At 46.2% G+C, this 20869-nt stretch overlaps 1 long non-coding RNA gene across 2 annotated transcripts; it reads right to left on the reverse strand.

The window, feature by feature from the left end:
• Positions 1-17254: 17254 nt before the first annotated feature.
• Positions 17255-20421, reverse strand: LOC123149239 (uncharacterized). 2 transcript variants are annotated; one of them, XR_006474542.1, is made up of 3 exons: positions 19914-20420; positions 19644-19699; positions 17255-19182 (listed from the first exon to the last, which is right to left on the reverse strand). It is a non-coding gene; the product is annotated as an uncharacterized lncRNA (long non-coding RNA). The 2 variants fall into 2 exon arrangements; XR_006474541.1 differs by having other exon boundaries at positions 17255-19699; positions 19914-20421.
• Between the last annotated feature and the right edge of the window lie 448 nt (positions 20422-20869).

Raw genomic sequence — 20869 nt, forward strand, 5'->3', positions numbered from 1 at the left:
GTGGTCGGTTCGCCGTAGAAGGCGATAGAGTGGCAGTGCCTTTACTCCCAATCTGGAGATAAAGTAGCTTAGAGCTGCTACGCAACCCGCGAGCTTTTGAACTTGTTTAAGGTCTATTGGCTTAGCCAGTTGTGACAAAGCTCGGATTTTGGCTGGGTTTGCTTCTATTCCTCTATTGGAAACGATGAAGCCTAGCAGTTTTCTAGCGGGAATGCCGAAAACACATTTTTCCGGATTGAGCTTAATGTCATACACACGGAGGTTGTCGAATGCGAGACGTAAATCGTCTATTAGTGTTTCGACGTGCCTAGTTTTGATGATGACATAGTCCACATAGGCTTCAATAGTTTTGCCGATCTGTTTCTCGAGGCATGTTTGAATCATGGGTTGGTATGTGGCGCCAGCGTTCTTGAGCCCGAAGGGCATGGTGTTGAAGCAGAATGGCCCATATGGGGTGATGAATGTTGTTGCAGCTTGATCGGATTCCTTCATTTTGATTTGATGGTATCCGGAATATGCGTCAAGAAAACATAGTGAGTCGTGTCCTGCGGTGGCGTCAATGATTCGATCGATGCAGGTGAGGGGGAAGGGATCCTTGGGGCATGCCTTGTTGAGGTCTTTGAAATCGATGCACAGGCGCCATGATTTGTCCTTCTTTGGTACCATCACCAAATTTGCTAGCCAATCCAGATGTTTTATTTCTCTAATGAATCCGGCCTCGATTAACTTGGCTAGCTCTTCCCCCATTTCTCTAATGAAGCGCCGCAGTGTTTGCTTGACCGGCTTGTGTCCCTTCAATATATTGAGACTATGTTCGACCAACTCACGTGGGATTCCTGGCATATCGGAAGGGTGCCAGGCGAATATATCCCAATTCTCGCGTAGGAACTCTCATAGAGCGGTGTCAACCGTCAGGTCTAGTTGTGCTGTGATGGATGTTGTCTTCTTGGGGTCCGTTGGATGGACTTCGAATTTGACTATTTCTTCTGCCGGTTTGAATGAGGTGGATTTGGGATGTTTGTCTAGGACCACATCATCTTTCTCCACTGTGGAGCATAGCACGGTTAACTCTTTGGCCGAGAGGGCTTCAGATAATGCCTCAAGGGCCAGGGACGCGGTTTTGTTCTCGGCGCGGAGTGCTATGTCCGAATCACTAACTAGAGTGATTATACCGTTGGGCCCATGCATCTTAAGCTTCATGTACCCGTAATGGGGTATTGCTTGAAAGCGCGTAAATGCATCTCGCCCTAAGAGGGCGTGATATCCGCTGTTGAAGGGGCCACCTGGAAGGTTATCTCTTCGGAGAGATAGTTCTCCGGTGTGCCGAATACCACGTCGAGTGTGATTTTTCCCGCACATCGTGCCTTCCGACTGGGAATGATTCCTCGGAAGGTCGTGCTGCTTTGCTCGATGCGGCTCCTGTCTATTTCCATTTTTTGTATTGTATCCTCATAGATGAGGTTCAGTTTGCTGCCGCCGTCCATGAGAACCTTGGTGAGCCGAAAGCCATCCACAATTGGGCTGAGGACTAAGGCGGCTGGTGTTTGGACTATCCTGTGTTTCGGTTCGTCGCCAGTGTTAAAGGTTATCGCTGTGTCGTTCCAAGGGTTTACTGTTGCGATCTGGCAGACTTCGGCGCATTAGCGGAGTGCCCTTTTACGCCTATTGTTTGAAGTAAATGTCTCAAAGACTGTTAGGATTCTAGGTTTGTCGTCTTCTGGAGGGTGCTGCTCTGGGGTGTCTTTGATAAGGATGTCCACGCCATTTTTGGCTACCTGCCGGAGTATCCAACATACTCTAAGGCTGTGGGTTGGTAAGATGTCCGGTGTGGTGTGTATTTTGCATGGGCCATCAAGCCATCCCTCCAGAACGGTTCTGCGCCACGTAATGGGTTTGCATTTTTTTGGCTATCAGTCTAGGCGCATTACAGGGGTGCACCATTTTTGCCTGGACCAGTGGTTGAGTTGGGACCGATAGCTCCTAAACCTTCTGATCTCTCCAGGCACTCTCCATTGCACTGTACTTATGTACAATAGTTGCCAAGTCGGTGAAGTGTAGTATGTGGCGGCGATTAATGGCGTTGAGGAGTCCTTCGTTCGTGCAATTTTGTGGAATGCTGATATTGCGTCCTCGTCGCGGCAATCTTTGACCTTGTCCTTGACAAGGAGGAATCTGGCCCAAAAGTGGTGGACTATTTCCTGGGGCTGCTGTTGTATGCTCGTGAGAGCGCTTATGTCTGGGTGGGTGGCGTTGGATCCGAACCCTGACTCGATCGACGATCCGGAGTCTGTGGTTTTTCCGGACTAAACAGTCCGGGCTCCGAAGTATCTTCTGATTTTTTATGCCCGTCGTCCGTCTCTAAGTTCGACGGGTGAGGCGTGTCTTTCTGCCAGTAGGTGTCCAGCTTCTCGAGGTCGAAGATCCGAACGTAATTCGTCCTTAGTATAGAGGAAGAGTTATCTTGCTCCTCAATTACCGCTATTTGGTGGGTGATCAGTGGAGAATTAATCTCTCTCTGGTCGGGTTTAAGTCCAATCCGATTGTAGTCTGTAGCGACTCCCAAGGCAGCAATGCGATCTTGGAGTTCGTTCAAAGACGACAACTCCGTCGGATCCATCTATTTGGCGTATTCATAATCGACGCAGATACGTCTTTCGATGACTCGGGAGGTCATCCTCGTCGGCTCAGAGGCCAAGCGGGCGATTATGGTAAAACCGCCCAGCTAGAGAGTTTGGCCTAAGGCCAGAGCTCCTCCTGAGGTGATATTTTCCTTGACAATAAGTCGAGCCATCAACCTTTGCGACCGGCACAGTGGAACTCTCAATGAAAGCACCAATGTCGGTGTTAAAACCGGCGGGTCTCGGGTAGGGGGTCCCGAACTGTGAGTCTAAGGTTGATGGTAATAGGAGACAAGGGACCCGATGTTTACCCATGTTCGGGCCCTCTCTATGGAGGTAATACCCTACGTCCTGCTTGATTGATATTGATGAGTATGAGTATTACAAGAGTTGATCTGCCACGAGATCGTAATGGCTAAACCCTAGAAGTCTAGCATGTATGACTACGATATTGAGTATATCCTTTCCGGACTACACCCTCCGGTTTATATAGACACCGGGGGGATCTAGGGTTACATAGAGTCTGTTCATAAGATGGAATCTTCATAGTTGTTCTCTAAGATTATCTTCCACGCCAAGGAGAGTCTTATCCAGACAAGGGTACACTCTTCGGTCTTCATATCTTCACAGCCCATCAGTCCGGCCCATAGATAAGAAGTCAGACGCTCGAGGACCCCTTAGTCCAGGACTCCCTCACACCTTGCCCCATGGTGGGCGCCAAATGTCGGGGTGGTGGAGTGACATATGGAGAGGGACAAGAGTACGTCACTGATCTCTAGAAGCGGGAGTGAGCGAGATCGCATACGCCTGCGAATCTTACCCAGGTTCGGGGGTCTCCTAGGAGATAACACCCCTAGTCCTGCTCTGTGTGGTCTCTGCATGATCACTATCTCAAAAATGGTAGCTACAATATTTCTCCTTGAGCTGTTTAGCTAGAGGAGGAAGAAGAACAAGGCTAGCCCTACTTCCCCTCTCTATGTCTGTATCTACTAAGGTTTTGAACCCTTTGCATGGGTGGCCTGGGGGGTTTATATAGGCCAACCCCTCAGGGGTACAATGGTAATTCGTCCAGGTGTAGGACCCGACCGTTAGTCTCTCTAGATGTCGGCTTCTCCGCCGGCTGCTGGGGCCCACTGCTTGGTGGGTCCCGCCGGCTGTCGTGTACTCGGCCAACAGGCCGTGCCCGCCACTTGCGGGTCTGGTTGATCACTCTGCACTGTAGGCCTTGCTGCTGATGATGGATGCTTCATCGGGGGAAGCATGGCTACAGTACCGCCGCCTGGTGGGCGTTCACTGTAGCCATTCTCCGTCTCCTCTGGTCAATGACGCACATACTTTGAGGGGGGAGGGGCCCCCGTTACCGCCTGTTGGGGTTCTACCGCCTTCTGGGGCTCACCGACAGGTAGGGCCCGTCGCCTGCGGGCCGTACCGACATGCCGTCGTGGGAGCGTGGTAGGTGCTGTCATGAGCAGTGCGGCTATAGTAACCCACCGGGTGGGGGCATCCGCCGGGTATGCATGTACTGTAGCCGGGCTCAGCCCGGGATTCGGGGGTGGCAGGTTCCATTGTAACCACGCCCCGTCCCGTCGCAGTTATGTGGGTGCAAACTTTGAGGGCACGAGGGGCCGCCTGCTAGAAGTCAGCCGCCCCGTAGCCGCCTTCTGGTAATCTACCACCTTCTAAAAGCCGGCCGCTTGGACGAGCCGGCTCAAGAAAGTAGTCGTTCGTCCGGGAGATGTGAGGGGTGTAGTCTTTGTCGTCTGCCAGCAGACGGCAAAGTACCCATATAGGCCAGGCCAGGTAGCTGCCACAACGGCAAAGATGCAAAGGTCTTTGCCATCTGCCAGCGGACGGCAAAGCAAACATATAGGCCAGACCAGTGCCCCCAGGTTGCACAGGTAGCTGCCACGTGGCATCTTTGCCGTCTGCTGGCTGATGGCAAAGCTCTTTGTCGTCTGACATTAGACGGCAAAGTGCCTTTATAGCCCCTGTTTTTTTTCTTAAATTCATTCAATTTGGTAGAATTTCATATATATATATATATATATATATATATATATATAAATTTGAAAATAATTTCAACAAGCATGCCAACAATAAGGTTGCACTCAACATATCCAACATGCAAGTTTCCAAGAACATATCCAACATATTCAATGGTTTCCAACAGCATATCCATATATACATATCCAGAACAAGTTTCCAACAGCATATCCAACATATCAACATATCCAAAAGTAAGCACAAGGAGAAGAGTACACTCCATCAATGCAAGCTTCCTCATCTAAAGCAAATCTGCAAATTAGGAAAGATGAAAGTTAGAAGAAGAAGAAGAAGAAGAAGAATTTATCTTCTCTTTCTTTTTCTCCTCTTCTCTTCTTTATCTTCTTATTCTTCTAACTAAGGTAGGTAAAAATGCCATTCGTAGCTAAGCTAGGTAAAAATGCTAAGTGTGCAGGTCATTTTAGAGCTAAGCTAGGTAAATAGGTCATTTTGGAGCTAACCTTGGTAGTTATGCCATTTTTGAGCTAACTTAAGCATATTTATTCATTTTGTAGGACAAAATGGTAAGTGTAGGTCATTTTGGAGCTATCCTAGTTAAAATAGGTCATTTTGGAGCTAGGTAACACTAGTGCAGAACCAGACAATAGCACCAGTTCATAAGGCCCTTTAGTGCCGGTTCCATAACCGGCACTAAAGTGTGGTCACTAAAGGCCCCCCCTTTAGTACCGGTTCAGCACGAACCGGTGCTAAAGGGCAACCACGTGGCACGAGCCAGCTCTGGGGGCTGGGAGCCCTTTAGTACCGGTTGGTAACACCAACCGGTACTAAAATGTTTGGGGTTTTTTTGGTTTTATGATTTCTTTTTCATTTAATTTTGTGTTTTCCATTTTAATTCTTTTTCGTTTGCTAGTATTTTACGATACTACACATTACATGTTATGCATATATATATATATATAAATAGAATTTCTAGTAGAACCAATCATATATATATCATCAATGTCTCACAAACCACCATATTAATTCACACATACACACATGTATAGCTATATACAATTTCTCCTACATATGCATGTTGCCTTCGGAGCCAGTGGCATTAGCCTAATTGGTGCCTTCGGAGCACGATGACAATTGGAAGTGGTTCATGACCTGGTCGATGGGGGCGGTAGCGGGTAATAGTATTCTCCCTTCGGATTTATGACCTGGTCGAGCAAAAATCCCGCTATTTCCTCTTGAAGTGCTTCTACGCGCTCCGTTTCTAGGAGCTTGTCCCGCACCTCTGTGAACTGTTAAGAAGGAGATCAATATGCATGTGTATTAGTTGTGTGACTAGATATCGATAATGGTGTAAAAATTGTGAATAGTGTTCTGACAAGCGTACCCATTCCTGTCTTTGAGATCTGCTCCTTTCGGACGCCATCATGCGAATGTTCTCGCAAACGCAGAATGCACACAGATTAGTCCCCTGCGCCTGCTTCAGGGCCTTTATTACGAGAATGGAATTTAATTTGATCAGATAATAATTAATCAAGCATGATAATTAAAGAGATGGCAGCTAGCTAGCTAGCTAGTACTACTTAATTACTTACCTTGGGTCGAAACCATTTCAGCTGTCGTTTCCATTCGCCTTCCGTGACGCTGATGAACCTTGCCCAAGCCCTGCCCGCCGACAAAGAAAATGAATAAAGGGGTTATTAAATAGTTCATATCATGAAATGACGAACTAAATAGGCCGAGATATATAGTTAATAATGATTGAAATTACCTGTTGACTATCCCAAACAAGATGTTATAGTCACTATTTGCTTTGAGTAGTGAGTCCAGTATTTCAACTGTTCCGGCGTCAACTTTAATGATACACAAGATCCAGTGAAATCTGCATGCACACACGTTTGCATGTCTTAATTAAGCGGGCATATGTAAGCAAAAACATGTAGCTAGCTAGTAGGCAAAAACAGAGAATTTGTAGTACAAGAAAGTGTGACTCACTGGAAGTTGTAAGGAAGTAGTATATCTTCATTGTATTTGAGGCGCTTCAAGAACTCTAGCATGCTGTCCTCTACCTGCTTTTCATGATGCTTGTTTATTTTCCATGTGTATTCATTAACGGTGTTTGGGTCAATGAACCCAATGCCATAGCGTCCACCTTTTCTCATTTCATACATCTTCATCCTGCATAATACCACAGAAAAGAATATAGTGAGGATAATTACAGGTAATGATTGATCAAAAGGATCACTACAGCTAGCTTGAGACTTAAATTACAGAAAGAAATCACTTACAGACAATAGCAACTGACGATAGATTTGTCGAGTGCGTCTTGATTGTATAACTGAAACAGTTCAGAATACTCAACGGTCACAGGTTTCTGATGGTAGTAATGATCCTTCTTGACTTGCACCATGAGGGACTCTCGATCGGATCTCTTGGTAATGTCCATGTACCATTGATGCAATTCATACATTCTCGTTGGGAGCTTCTTGACCTCTTCTGGCTTGACCAAAGGTTGGCCCCGGGCATATTTCCGTTTTATTTCCTCCTCTGTAAGCACAGGCATGTCCTCGATCTCGAGGAGTTGTCCAACAGTGATGTTGAGAGTTTCAGCCTGCATTATATGCTCCTGGGTTATTACCACATCGCCCACCTCGGGAACGTAAACTGTTTGCCCACAATAATATTGGGCGCGCGTACTGTCACGTGTTGTTGGCGGCACAACAAACGGGGGGATCGATTGCGCCGCCTGTTCTCCCAGCTGGGCAACGGTTTTCCCGCATTTTTTGACAGCTGCTTGTTGTTTGCTCGAGCTCGAGCTCGCCTCCTTCTGTAGACGTTGTCGATGTAACTTCCTGATGTGGCGCTCATAGTCTGTGTCAACAGGCTTAGGAGCTGGTGGTTGAGCCATACGAATGAAGTGGTCAACTACTTCCACAGGCACTTTCTCCCTTGGCGGCGGTGGCGGTTTCGGTCCAAAATGGGCGTCGACTTCTGCCCGCACTATGGCATTGGTTTGCTCCTCGGTCCTGTCGTAAGCCCTCTCAGGAAGAGGAGTAGTGAGGTTTGGACCATATTTATATCGCTTGCCTCCGCCTGTACTTCCTGTACTATGACCTCGACTCGTACCGCTACGCACCATAGCTGCGGGGTGTCTCTTCTGCGATTGCTGAGGCGGCGGAGACGGCTGACGGGGCTGAGTTGGACGAGGAGGAGTGGCCTGAAGCTGTGCCGGACTTGGAGGAGGAGTGGCCTGAGGTTGTGCCGGACTTGGAGGAGGAGTGGACGTCTGACGCTGTGTCGGACTTGGAGGAGGAGTGGCCTGACACTTTGCCGGACTTGGAGGAGGAGGAGTGGCCTCACGCGTTGGTGGACTTGGAGGAGCGGGAGTCTGCTGACTCGGTGGCGGACTTCGACGAGGAGTCGGGTGACGCGGTGTCGGTGGCCTTCGAAAGATGATGCAATCCTTTCTCCATAGGATGATACGATGTTTGGCATCTCCGAGTGTGTGCTCCTCGTCACCTCCAGGAATGTCAAGCTCTAGCCCCGAATATTGGTCCACCACCTCATCAACCACGACACGAGCATAGCCTGCTGGAATCGGGTTGCAATGGAAGGTTGCATCGGGGGAATTTGTATAAGCAACGCCGTCCGCCACCTTCAAGGATATGTTCTTAATTTTGAAGTGTAGCTCGCAGTTAGTGTTCTCCGCGATGTCATCCACGGGGTATCTATCCAGCATTGCGTCAAACGGGGCGGAACCCACGCTGCTTCTCGGCATGGATGGGGCGGTGGTATCCAATGCTGGATCATCCGCTAGCTGCTGCAGCTGCTGAGACCCCCTTTGCTGGCTAAGTGAGTCGATCTGCTCCTGCTGCCGCTGGAATTTGACTACCAAGTCCGCGTGCGCTGATTCTAGGCCTTGAAGGCGTTCATAGTCCAGCTTCCTCTTCTCCTCCTCCATCTTCCTCTGCTTCTCCTCCGCAATCTTCCTTCTCGCACGGGTTCTGTAGTCGGCGTTCCAGTCCGAAAACCCCTCATACCACGGAATAGCGCCCTTGCCTCGTGTTCTTCCCGGGTGTTCAGGATTTCCCAGGGCACGCGTAAGCTCGTCGTTCTCTCTGTTGGGCTGGAACACCCCCGTTCGAGCCTCTTCTATTGCAACAAGTATATTATCGTCGGCTCCGTTCAGACATGCCTTCGTCGAAACTTTGCCTGTCTTCGGGTCCAACTCCCCCCCATGCGCATAGAACCAAGTCCTGCACCTGGGGGGCCAGCTCTTAGTAACCGGAGTGACACCTGCATCCTCCATCTCTTTCTCAGACTTATCCCACTTAGGCATTGCCACCGCGTAGCCACCTGGCCCCAGCTTATGGAACTTATCCTTTTTTCGGCATTCTTCTTGTTTATTCTCGACCGTTCCTTAGCTAATTCTGAATCCTTGAATTTCACGAAATCGTCCCAATGAGCACTTTGATTCTCTAGTGTTCCCTCGAATACTGGAGTCTTCCTTCCTCCCTTGACGTACTTGTCCCATTCACGATTCTTGTGGTTCTTGAATGCAACCGCCATCTTCCTAAGAGCAGCGTCCTTGACTTTCTGCACATCTGCTTCTGTGAAATGATCTGGTAGGGTGAAATGTTCCATGAGAGTATCCCAAAGCAGACTTTTTTGTCTGTCGTCGACAAAAGTAAGATCTGGACGTGGCTTTGCTGGCTCTCTCCATTCTTGAAGGGAGATCGGGAGTTGGTCCTTCACAAGAACTCCGCACTGACGAACGAACTTGTCCGCAATCTTCTTAGGCGCTAATGGTTCGCCATTAGGTTTGATTGCCTCGATATTATACTTTACGCCCTCCTTCAACTTTTTGTTCGGGCCTCGTTTCGTCCTGTTGCCTGAAGATTTGCTCGATCCGGATGGCTGAAAGAAGAAAGATCGATTCGTTAATATATCTTCAACTCATTTAAAACATGTGATGATCACCAGATGCCTGCTTATATAAATATATATACCTCGCCGGTCATGACTTCATCAATTCGGTCGTCGCGATCGAATATCATATCACCCTCTCCGGTGTTGTTTAGAAATTCGGAGCCGTCATAATCTTCTTCATTCTGATCATCATCTGGCCCGCGTATTATATCGAACATGGTCTGTTCTCCCTCTCTGTTGGTATTGTCCGCCATAGCTTTTATTTAACTATGCCAAAAGAAATATAAAACAATTTAGTATTCAAATTACATCGTCTCGAATAATAGATATAATCTCGAATACATCGTCTCGAATAATAGATATAATCTCGAATACATCGTCTCGAATAATATATAATATTGAATAGTACATCACTGGCTAGGTAGCTAATTAAAGATCGAATACTACAGAAGAATCTAGGACACTCGCGGTTCCTGCGGCGCGGGCGGTGGACACCCAAAGAGAAGGAACCCTCACAGGATCATAGCTGAAGTGAGATCCCTGAAGAAACTGCCAGGTATTGGAGAACCTGCCGCCCTCTAACGCAACCATGTAGCGATGGACGTGCTCGTCCTCCTCCCTGACACGGCGACGTACCACCTCCGGCGGGGCCGGCTCCCTCCGCACCGAAACTGGCCCACGCGAACGCCACCAAACGAGATCAGGGTCGACGACGGGACCCGGGGCCGGGTTCCTCATCAAGCGGCGCGCCCCTCCAGGCAGCACCTCCCAGTGCCAGCCCGGCGGAGCCCAGTCCCGGACATGGGTCAGTCGGACGTCGTCGCGGACGGGTCGACGGCGAGGATGCGGGCCGGGCATCGTCGAGAACAAATACTAGCTATATGCCCGCAAAAAGTAACATTTTTTAATGATTGGATTTTGATAACTAAAATTTCTAACATTTTTATATAACACTAATTATGCTATCATTGCATATGTCAAAATTCTATATGCTATTTCATACTAATTAAGCATCTAACACTAAAAACAGAAAACACAACTTTTATACATCCATTAAAAAACTGAAAAACAACATTATATAAAAAATTTCCATACTAATTAAACACTAATTATATCCATCTAACATGCATTCATACATATATACTAGTGAAAACATAATAATATAAAAAATCTAAACTAATTAAACATACAAAATACGTATATACTAATATATACATGCATTAATTCATACATATGTACGTGTGTGTGTGTGTGTTCATCATGCTTGTGTGTGTGTATGGGCTCGGGGAGGGGCGGTGCCCATGGTGGCCGCCGGGGGCGAGGGAGAGGGGTTAGAGGGGGAGAGCTCACAGCGGGGCGACGGCGACGGCGAGGCGACGGCCGGGGGCGGCGACGGGCCGGGGCGTGACGCGGGGGCGGCGACGCGGGGACGGCGCGACGGGGACGGGCCCGGGGCGGCGACGGAGACGAGGGCGGCGACGGGACGGGGCGGCGACGGGGACGGGGGCGGCGACGGCGACGGCGTCGATCGATCGGGGCGCGCGGGCGGTGCTTCAATGGGGAAACAGAGGAAGAAACAGAGGGAGAATGAAATTTTCGTAAGTGTTGTATATATAGAAGGCACCTTTAGTACCGGTTGGAGCCACCAACCGGTACTAAAGGCCTGTTTTGGCCAGGCCAAGCGGCGGGAACCGCACCCCCTTTAGTACCGGTTGGTGGCTCCAACCGGTACTAAAGGCCCCCCTTTAGTACCGGTTGGTGCCACGAACCGGTACTAAAGGGGGTGCGCTGGCGCAGGTGCGGTGCGCAAGTTTAGTCCCACCTCGCTAGCCGAGGGGCGACCGCACTGGTTTATAAACCCCCGTGCGGTAGCTCTCTCGAGCTCCTCTCCAAAGCAGGCCTACTGGGCCTACATGTTCTGTGCTGCCCTGTTGGCCTACTGGGCCTTTGCGGGCCTGCATCCTGGCCCAACAACAGGTTGGGTTTCTAGTCGTATGCAGGCCGCTCTGGCCTAGTAGGCGGGCTTTTTTATTTTTTTGCTTTATTTATTTTTGAGTTGTTTTTTTGTGTATTTAGAGTTTCTTTGTGAATATTTTTGCTTTAGGTACAAAAAATTACAAACTTTCTGTTAGTGCCCGTAGTTTTCAAATTTGAATAGTTTAAATTTTGAATTATTTGAAATTAGTGTGAATCACTAGTTTGTGAATAACTTAACTTTAAAAATCAGTAAAGGCATGAAAGAATTTGTTTGCACATAAAATTTCTTCGCGTTTCAAATGCCAAAACACATAATTAACTACCCTAACTATTACAGAGATTCCCTTCTGGGTGTGAAACACAGAAGAAAGTGATGATAGTGAAGCCGATCACATCCCAGATCTTTGGGTGTGAAACTTTTTCTTCGCGTGTGTCCCTTTGCGCCGTAACCATGGAAAATCTTCATCATTTAACGGGATGCTCGGGTCAATATTCACTGTGAATGGAGCAATTTCATCAAACTTTTCATAATCTTCTGACTTGTCTGTCTTGTCATCCACTCCCACGATGTTTCTCTTCCCAGAAAGAACTATGTGCCGCTTTGGCTCATCGTACGATGCATTCGCTTCCTTATCTTTTCTTTTTCTTGGCTTGGTAGACATGTCCTTCACATAGAAAACCTGTGCCACATCATTGGCTAGGACGAATGGTTCGTCTGCATACGCAAGATTGTTGAGATCCACTGTTGTCATTCCGTACTGCGGGTCTTCCGTTACCCCGCCTCGTGTCATATTGACCCATTTGCACCGAAACAAAGGGACCTTCAAACCACGTCGATAGTCAAGTTCCCATATGTCCTGTATATAACCATAATATGTTTCCTTTCCCGTCTTGGTTTCTGCATCAAAGCGGACACCACTGTTTTGGTTGGTGCTCTTCTTATCTTGGGCGATCGTGTAAAATGTATTACCATTTATCTCGTACCCTTTGAAAGTCATTATATTCGAAGATGGTAACTGGGACAGCAAGTACAGGTCATCTTCAATAGAGGTGTCATGCATGGTACGTGTCTGCAACCAGCTGGCGAAACTCCTGGTTTGTTCACGTGTAATCCAGTCATCAGACCGCTCCGGGTGTTTGGAGCGTAGCAAATTCTTGTGTTCATCCATATACGGAGCCACCAAGGCGGAATTCTGTAGAACTGTGTAGTGTGCTTCAGTGAGAGAATGTCCGTCCATACATATTATTTGTTCCCCTCCTAGCGTGCCTTTTCCATCCAGTCTGCCCTTATGCCGCGATTCAGGAACACCAATCGGCTTAAGGTCAGGAATAAAGTCAATACAAAACTCAATGACCTCCTCATTTTGACGGCCCTTGGAGATGCTTCCTTCTGGCCTAGCACGGTTATGAACATATTTCTTTAAGACTCCCATGAACCTCTCAAAGGGGAACATATTGTGTAGAAATACAGGACCCAAAACGTTAATCTCTTCGCATAGGTGAACTAGGACGTGCGTCATGATGTTGAAGAAGGATGGTGGGAACACCAACTCGAAACTGACAAGACATTGCACCAAATCATTCTCTAACCTTGGTATGATTTCTGGATCGATTACCTTCTGAGAGATTGCATTGAGAAATGCACATAGCTTCACAATGGCTAATCGAACGTTTTCCGGTAGAAGCCCCCTCAATGCAACCGGAAGCAGTTGCGTCATAATCACGTGGCAGTCATGAGACTTTAGGTTCTGGAACTTTTTCTCTGCCATGTTTATTATTCCCTTTATATTCGACGAGAAGCCAGACGGTACCTTAATACTGAGCAGGCATTCAAAGAAGATTTCCTTCTCTTCTTTGGTAAGAGCGTAGCTTGCATGACCCTGATGTATGCCGTCTTTTCCGTGCATACGTTGCTGGTCCTCTCGTGCCTCAGGTGTATCTTTTGTCTTCCCATACACGCCCAAGAAGCCAAGCAGGGTCACACAAAGATTCTTCGTCACGTGCATCACGTCGATTGCGGAGCGGACCTCTAGGTCTTTCCAATAGGGCAGGTCCCAAAATATAGATTTCTTCTTCCACATGGGTGCGCGTCCGTCAGCGTCATTCGGAACAGGTTGTCCACCAGGACCCTTTCCAAAGACCACCTTCAAATCCTTGACCATATCATGTACATCAGCACCAGTACGGTGGCGAGGCTTCGTCCGGTGATCCGCCTCACCTTTGAAATGCTTGCCTTTCTTTCTTACGGGATGCCTGCTCGGAAGAAATCGACGATGTCCCAGGTACACATTCTTCTTACAATTAGCCAAATATATACTGTCGGTATCGTCCAAACAGTGCGTGCATGCGCGGTATCCCTTGTTTGTCTGTCCTGAAAGGTTACTGAGAGCAGGCCAATCATTGATGGTCACGAACAGCAACGCCTTTAGGTCAAATTCTTCCCCCATGTGCTCATCCCACGCACGTACACCTGTTCCATTCCACAGTTGTAAGAGTTCTTCAACTAATGGCCTTAGGTACACATCAATGTCGTTGCCGGGTTGCTTAGGGCCTTGGATGAGCACTGGCATCATAATGAACTTCCGCTTCATGCACAACCAAGGAGGAAGGTTATACAAACATAGAGTCACAGGCCAGGTGCTATGGTTGCTGCTCTGCTCCCCAAAAGGATTAATGCCATCTGCGCTTAGACCAAACCATACGCTCCTTGCGTCATCTGCAAACTCCTTCCCGTACTTTCTTTCGATTTTTCTCCACTGCGACCCGTCAGCGGGTACTCTCAACTTTCCGTCTTTCTTACGGTCTTCTCTGTGCCATCGCATCGCCTTGGCATGCTCTTTGTTTTGGAACAAACGTTTCAACCGTGGTATTATAGGAGCATACCACATCACCTTGGCAGGAATCTTCTTCCTGGGGCGCTCGCCCTCGACATCACCAGGGTCATCGCGGCTGATCTTATAGCGCAATGCACCACATACCGGGCAAGCGTTCAAATCCTCGTACTCACCGCGGTAGAGGATGCAATCATTAGGGCATGCATGTATCTTCTGCACCTCTAACCCTAGAGGGCAGACAGCCTTCTTTGCTTCGTACGTACTCTCGGGCAATTCGTTGTCCTTTGGAAGCATATCCTTTATCATTACCAGCAACTTTCCAAATCCCTTGTCAGATACACCATTCTCTGCCTTCCATTGCAGCAATTCCAGTGTGGTGCCCAGCTTTTTCTTGTCACCTACGCAATTCGGGTACAACAATTTTTTGTGATCCTCTAACATGCGCTGCAACTTCTTCTTCTCCAAATCACTTGCGCAGTTTCTCTTTGCATCGGCAATGGCCCGACCTAGATCATCAACGGGCTCATCTGATGCCTCTTCTTCAGCTTCTTCCCGCATTGCCGGCTCAGCTTCTTCCCGCATTACCGGCTCAGCTTCTTCCCCCATTGTTGTATCATCGTATTCAGGGAACCCATGGCCAGGATAGCTGTCGTCGTCCTCTTCTTCTTCATTGTCTTCCATCATAACCCCTCTTTCTCCGTGCTTGGTCCAAACATTATAGTGGGGCATGAAACCGGACTTAAACAGGTGGACGTGAATGGTTCTTGACGTAGAGTAATTGTGACCATTCTTACAGCCAGCACATGGACAAGGCATAAAACCATCCGCCCGCTTGTTTGCCTCAGCCGCAAGCAGAAAAGTATGCACGCCCTCAACGAACTGGGGAGAGCATCGGTCATCGTACATCCATTGCCGGCTCATCTTCATTACACAACACCGAATAGACCAAATTAATACAAGTTCATACATAAAGTTCATACAACACTTAAATGCAACAAACAAATAACTCTCTAGCTAAAGCATTTAAATGCAACAACAAATGCGATCAAGATCGCAACTAAGGTAACAATGGATCCAACAGCATAATGATACCAAGCCTCACTATCGATGGCATATTTTCTAATCTTTCTAATCTTCAAGCGCATTTTCTCCATCTTGATCTTGTGATCATCGACGACATCGGCAACATGCAACTCCAATTCCATCTTCTCCCCCTCAATTCTTTTCAATTTTTCTTTCAAGTACTCGTTTTCTCTTTCAACTAAATTTAACCTCTCGACAATAGGGTCGGTTGGAATTTCCGGTTCACATACCTCCTAGAAAAAATTTCTATGTCAACTTGATGGGCATAATTTGTCATAAACACGAAATGCAACTAGTTTTAAAAGAGAATATATATACCACATCCGAATCATAACAAGGACGAGGGCCGACGGGGACGGATATCAAAACCATGGCACTATATGTATAACAAACAACGTACGGGTAAGATAATTATACGAGTAACTATATATCCAAATCACACAAACATCAATTTTTATATAAAATTTCATGAACAAGAGGCTCACCACAAGGTGGTGCCGGCGACGGGACGGTGCGGGCGATCGACGGTGGTTACGACGGAGATTTAGAAGGCACTAAGTAAACCACACCTACATATGCAAACTAAGTGTTATTTTTGACCTCAAATTGCATATAAATCAAATACTAGCACATATATATATATATCCTCCCAAATTACTAAACTCACAAATTAATCACTATATAAAGCATTGCAAGAGCTAATCTAGCAATGAGAGATGAAAGGACAAAGTTGCTAACCTTTGTGATCATTTGAATGGATGGGGGCCTTCAAATCTTGACAAATTTTGGGCAAAATGTGTGATGAGCTCGAGAGGAAGAGGGGAAGAACAGAGAGAGGAGAGGGGAAAGGGGAAGAACAGAGCGAGCTCGGGTGGACGAAGGGTTTATGTAGGACGACCTTTAGTACTGGTTCGTGCCAAGAACCGGTACTAAAGGGGTTGGAGGGGCCCCAGTCTGACAACATCCTGCCACCACTCTCATTAGTACCGGTTCGTGGCACAAACCGGTGCTAAAGGTTCGCCACAAACCGGTACTAATGAAAGCGGCCCGGCTAGCCGTTGGAACTGGCACTAATGTATACATTACTGCCGGCTCAAATACAAACCGACACTAATGTGCTTCACGTTTGACCCTTTTTCTACTAGTGTAAGGTTATTTTGTCATTTTGGAGGAAAATAAACTAATTATATGATAGTTTGGAGCTAAACAAAGGTTATTATGCCATTTTTTTACCTAAGTTAGCTAATTATGTCATAAATGAACTAGCTAAGCTAATTATAGATCATTATTGAGATCACTACACCACAACACTACATCCCCAACAGCCAGGTCAGTCGGGAATACAAGTTTTGCCAACAGACAGTCGGTCGGGAAAGACTATTGCCGACCGACACTGTCTATTGGGGAAAGTCCAGACGGGAAAACCCTTTCCCGACCGACATGTCTTTCCCGACCGACTACTTGTCGGCTATGGTGTACCTTTCCCGACCAACATTCTGTTGGGCCTACCATGGGCCTTTCCCGACCAACAGTCTATTTGGACTGCCATGGGCCTTTCCCAACTGACTATGGGACAGCGTATTGTTTCCCGACCAACAATTCATTGGAGTTGTCGTGGACCTTTCCCAACCAACGGTCAGATGGGAGTTTGTTTTACCGACCAACATCTTGACAGCATTTTGTTTAGGCTATCAACATTTAATACCCACCAATTATTTGGCATTTACCTCACCAAAGCAGTGTCCGTCTAGTAATATATCTCATTACAGTACAATATCAATCAAATTAAAGTAACATGCATGTACTCCAAAAATATTAAACCAAAACCAAACAAAAATAGCACATTAATTACTTCTCACAAACGGAGGAGGTAGCCAATTAAGAGGAAACATTTATGGTTCAGTGACCGAGAGACCGGATAGGTTTACAAAATGATAGCCAATAGATATATGTCCTACAAATCATGCGTCTTACATTACACAGAATATCCACTTGACTGAGACACCATATATGATAGCTAATAGACACATGTCCAGCGATTCATAGTCCTCTCCATTACACAGTTAACGCAAACTGCGAGCTTCATGGTTCCTGGTCATCTTGTATGTCTTTCCTACAAAGAATCAAGGCAATGGGAAAGTTTCAGCTTATATTCCTAACGAGGGAAAGCTCCTGGTTCAACAATTAGTGTCCAATCTTAAACCCACATACACCTAAATATAGCAGCAACAACAGAATAGGAAAATTGATTCACCTCATACATTTCCCTGCACTCTGGAAAGAATAGGCAAATTTATATAAAACATAGCTTTGCACTATTAAGGTCATTAGAGCAGGCACTTACGGAAACATGACATCAGTGATTACACCACAAGGCAACTGATTTGCAGCATATATAAGAACTTTATTACCCTACAGTAGACTAACTCGAAATTTCTTGCTCTCTAATTTGAGAGTATTATTGTTCAGTTCATCTTCACAGCAGTTTTAAGTTATTAGGAACACCACAACAGCTAAAATATTCCAATATAGCCTTTATGTCAACCATACATTCTGTTCCAGTATAGTAATTAGCAGTAGCACACTTTTATTTTGTCTCAGTGGGATTTGAAACAACTTGTTGAAAAAGAGGTCCGTCTGTTTAATGTTTGTAACGAGTAAATCTTCTGGTATGCATATAAAATTCAAAAAAGCTAAGTGCTCGTAATTATATTTCATCAATTGTGATAGCTTGCAAGAATGTGTCAGTTGAAGAAGAGGATATTAACAGTAGGCGAATCAAAATGGAAAAAGTACAGCATAAAGGTCGAATGTTAACAAATCCCTATTGTTGTTCTACAAGATAACATCGCCATATGACAAATAGGTACTTTCTTCTAGAGAATGGTTGAATTAAGTTCATTTCATATATAACACTGCTTTTACTTAATCTGCTAATATACATCGTTGAAATTGGTAAATCGTATCATTTAAAGTTCCACTGGCAGATTGTAAAAGCATTATATGGATAAGACTTACCTATGTGGATCTGTCCAACTTTTATCCAACACTAGGTGAACTAAGATGAAAAAATAAAGTCAAAATCGAATCATTTATATACCTCGCAATGGATCAGAGGAACAATGTACAATATTATAGGGACATCTATCAACCATGAATACCACCTTCCAGCGTGGTGTTTGTGTGTGTGTGTGTGTGTGTGTGTTTGATGATTAACCGGCCAAGTTTACATGCATATATCTGAATATTAACGACCTTATTTCTGATAGCATAGAATAACTGTATGTGCTGCTGTGAATATGAGTGCTTTGTTTCACGCTTCTCTTGAACAAGAGAAATAGAGACATGATAATGATAGGATCCAGGAGGTATGCACATGAATTAATTTTCAAATAGATATCAGTGTTTTAAATGCAATATCTTGAAGCTTTCCCTTCCCCACTTAAAAACTGAGTGAGATTTATCTTTATAATGTTTCAGTTATGATAAAAGAGAAACTATCTGTGCATATAAGTGTTTCAGAAGCTACAGTATAGTAGTGGCAAGTCAGGATATAGGTTCCATTTGTTTAATCCATCACTATACATTTAAATTTCCATGGATTGCCAGTAGTGACCACAATGCGCATGCAACAGACTGGAAAACACTAACAAAAGTATTGTTCGCTCTGTTCGTTTGGTAAGTTTACCTTCTATTATAATAATCTCCAGTATATGATTTGTTCAAATGTCGAATGTCGAAACCTAAGCAGTAAGAAACCAGCATGTAATCTGTCAGTCATAAATTCTGCAAGGTGTAAAATTGAAAATTAGGTTCCAACAGAAGTAACAAAATTCTAGAATGACATATCAACATGTCAATTATAGTAAAAAAATATAGCACATAATCGAGTGAAAGGTCCATATAATGTAGTTCACATCAAAAAACAACAAAACAAGTTGTTTCTCAACTTATCATACCAAAAAAATAAGTAATGGGATGTATATTGTGTAGGGGCAGAGTTGTTATGATGCACTGTACCCATATGACTTGTGACCAACTATTATTTACATGTTCAGACAATTGTTTGCAGAAACAATACAAACCAACTCCAAGCTGAAATAAATTGAGTGCCATCAAAATCAGGTCAAGGACAACAAACGTATATCTTGGCAATATTAGATTAGTCATCCTCTCCCAAATATTTCAAAGAGTAGTGGTGTACCGGCTTTTTCCTCATCACGCTTCTTTGCAGCTTCAACTCTCTGTTGCCGGATCAATCTGCGGATGCAAAAAGGATAGGTAAAGAATGATTGTTTGCCAATAATCAAACAACTATGACCTAGTAAGAAAAACTAATTTAATGGAGGTCTAGGAAAGATGTGTAGTTCTACTACAAACTGAGTAACTGACCGACAGGGATCTGAGGGAATTCAAGATAAATGGAGAAACTACAGTTGCACATCAAAATTCGAAGAAAACAGGAAGGACTCACTGATTACAGGTAGGGGTCGAAGGGCACAGCTGCTTGGAGAAAGGCAACACAGCGGGCAGAGCGCCACCACCGGGAGGAACGCGTGGTCACCACCAAGAAGAATGAGCCTCTGCCCGGAGCGCGAGGGTAGGGGTGGCAGTCTAGCTGCAGAAAAACGGCATGGCAGCATGGGCCGTCGCGTGCGGCACGCTTGGGGAGGAATGGAATAGTGCGGCAGTCACCGGCGGCCGGTGTGGGGCGGACGCAGGGATAGTGGATCTATGCCGTGTGGGCTGCTAGCGCTCTGTGCGGACGAGGCGCGCGAGAGGGGCGAGCCCTCCATGGCTAGACACACACAGATCGACGGCCGCGTACCCTTTCCTTCGGGGCGGAGCTCAATCTGAGGGAGAGGAGTGGAGGAAGAGGATGGGAGCCGCCACCGCCGCCGCTCAGATCGGGAGAGAAAGAGATAAGGGAGAGAGGGCGGAGAGATAGGGGAAGATTAGGGTGGGCTCTGGGCTGCGGGATGAGGGGCAGTAAATTTTGGATGGGCTTCGCGCCCTAAGTTTCCCAGGCACGCGCGCGGATATTTTGGGAGGCCCAACTGGTGACCCAGGATCGGTCGGCATTATTTGCCGACCAACAGTTCGATAATACTGCACTTTTTACCGACCAACGGTTTGATGCTACACACTTCAGCATTCCCGACCGACTGTTGGGTGGTACACGTGAGTATTACCGACCGACAGTTCGATAGAAGTTTTCTCGACCTGCAGTCGGTCGGCGAAAGTGACTTTTGCCAACACACGTCGGTAGGGAATGTATTGTCGTGGTGTAGTGGATATCCTAGGTAGTTATGCAATTTTTACCTAAGTGAGCTAATTATGTCATAAATGAACTAGGTAAGCTAGCTATAGATCATTATTGAGCTATCCTAGGTAGTTATGCCATTTTCTAGCTAACTAACCATATTTTGT

The sequence above is a fragment of the Triticum aestivum genome, chromosome 7A (genome assembly GCF_018294505.1).
Source record: "Triticum aestivum cultivar Chinese Spring chromosome 7A, IWGSC CS RefSeq v2.1, whole genome shotgun sequence".
Lineage (NCBI taxonomy): Eukaryota > Viridiplantae > Streptophyta > Magnoliopsida > Poales > Poaceae > Triticum > Triticum aestivum.